Here is a 2,558-nt window from a genome sequence, read left to right as displayed (position 1 = left end):
CCTAAAAAAGAAAGCAACACAGGCACAATCCTGCTGGTTACAGATCATAGTTGACATGAAGCCTAATTTACGGTGATAGAGATTTTCTTATCAATGTCTGCCTCGCAAATCTAAGCACATAATGACCAGTACAGGGAACAGGAGCTTTCTGTATATTTAATGCCTGGGACTTCGCACAAGATTCCCACTGAGACCTCTAGACTACCGCTGTGTTTGTCCCTCACTTGCCACCTATGTGGCTGATAATTACCGAAAGGGAGTTGGTAGACGGAAACCTCTTGATTGGAGCAAGAGGAAAATTATTGTAAATAATGGCAATAATGTCGGCCCAGAGTCCCTACGTAAAGAAAAGCACTCAACATGATCAAACTCATTTAAATTTTAAAGCTGTCAATATTCTCTTTGCTTTTAAAATGTCCTGAGACTAAAAGGTTTCATGTATAAGAACATCGAGTTTCTTCTACACTCACTAAATAGGCTGGAAATTACAACGTATACTGAGAGCTTCTTCTCAAAGAAGAAATATGCTTATACGCTTAATTAAAAAAATACACACACACACACACACACACACACAAATTATTTGGAAGCAATCAGAATAATAGAAATTCTCTACCTGAAAGCGAAATTGCTTCCGTGGTTCTGGAGGTGAGGATGTCTCTCGCCACTTAAAAATGGATGGTTCAAGGCCTCCTAATGGAGCACTGCAGGCAGTATTTGCTTGGCTCCAATATTGACTTTGGTTTTTGGCCAACAGTTCCAACTTTTTGTCCTGTCAACATATTCTATGAACGTCCATTTCCTGTGTTCAGCTATCTAATATGTTAACTATTTCATGTTAGGGCCACCCTATGCACGCACAGATTTCCGTTTTCAGAAATGTTCATAACAACGCCAGGTATATGGAGTCATGCAGCCTAAATCTCATCTAACTGAACTTTTTCCATCACAGTTACCTGGATGACAGCTGACTAAGGGATGCATAGCTCCTTCTGGAAGGATCTTTTGACCAATGCTATCTATGCTTTTCCAAACTCTAGTCAAAGAAGCGTGCAAAGTAGTAACAAGGAAGTTTTGAGTATGGAAGGGAATTGGTAGATGATCAGGTCCTTCTCCTACCCGATTCAGGAAACGAGATATAGCAGGAGCTGACAAACCACGGTTCACAGACCAAATCTGGCCCAGTGCCTGTGTTTTGCATTTTGTGTGTTTTTTTTAATGTTTATTTATTTTTGAGAGAGAGACAGAGCGTGAGCGGGGGAGGGGCAGAAGGAGAGGAAGACACAGAATCCCAAGCAGGCTCCAGGCTCTGAGCTGTCAGCACAGAGCCCCAGGTGGGGCTCGAACTCACGAATCATGAGACCGACGTTTAACTGACTGAGCCCTCCAGGCGTCCCCCAGGCGCCCCCCAGTGCCTGTTTTTATAAATAAAGTTTTATTGGAACACAGCCACACCCATTCATTCATGTATTGTCTATGCTTGCTTTTACCCTACAACTACAGAGTTAAACAGCACGGTCTGCAGGCAGAAAAAGATTTACTATCTGGTCCTTTTCAGATAAAGTAATCTGAAACCTGCTATAAAGCACTCGTGGCAGAGTTTAGACTTCCCTGTCAGGATGCCTCATCTGGGAAAAAAAAAAAAACAAAAAAAAACCATACTGCTTTTCCCAGACGTCTGCTCCTGCTCAGGGAGTTCTATTTTATTCTTCTATTTAATAAAAATTCTCCTTGTATACGGAGATATACCTTCTTTGCAACCTCTATCCTTCAGTCCTAGATTTACCTACTCGATCTACATAAAATAATTTATTCTTTTTTGTGTGCTTTTTAAACTGCCTAAAGACCATAATCACTTGCCCACTAAATCTCCTTTGTCTTCTAACCCTCCAAGTTACAGTACATCATTCTGGCTAGTAAATTAGATTTTTAGGGAGTTGAGCCTTATGTAAATATTTTATGCATATTACTGCAGTGCAGAGCCGTGTTTATTAAAAATGTAGCATAATGTTGCCGGTAAAATATTTTCTGGCTGTAACGAAGTGGCATATTTCAAATATGCATGCTGTGCTGCCTTGTAGATTCGGGGCATTAACTAGCACACCAGCCGTCAACAGAAAGGAATGTTCTACCCCGTGCAGTATAAAAGAATTTAAATAGGGGATCTCACCTGTTACCAGCCTCAGCAGAAAAACGACGAGTGGAACACATCCACCTTTGCCTCCAAAGCACAGCAGAAACCCTCAGAGGTTGTCTCCCTAAAAGGTGCGATTACAGGTTTTAACCTACTCGCGTCGACTTCAGTGTTCCATTTTAATATCTCTTACAGCAAAACGCAAGTCATGCTCTAGCAAGGCAATAAAACTCAAAAATTTCTTCTTGGAAGAACCAAATGAGAAATAATTCGAAGAGGGGCAGGGGTAGGCCGAATTCTAAAATGTCCCGCAAGATTTCCCAGTCTAATCCCGGGGACCGAATGTAGGAGGAGACGCCCTGTCTGTCCCCGATGACGTTGCCTTACGTGACAGAAACGATTTTGCAGGTGTAATTAGGATCGC

This window comes from Panthera tigris, chromosome B1 (genome assembly GCF_018350195.1).
Source record: "Panthera tigris isolate Pti1 chromosome B1, P.tigris_Pti1_mat1.1, whole genome shotgun sequence".
Taxonomy (NCBI): Eukaryota; Metazoa; Chordata; class Mammalia; order Carnivora; family Felidae; genus Panthera; species Panthera tigris.
Note: the sequence above shows the minus strand (reverse complement) of the source record.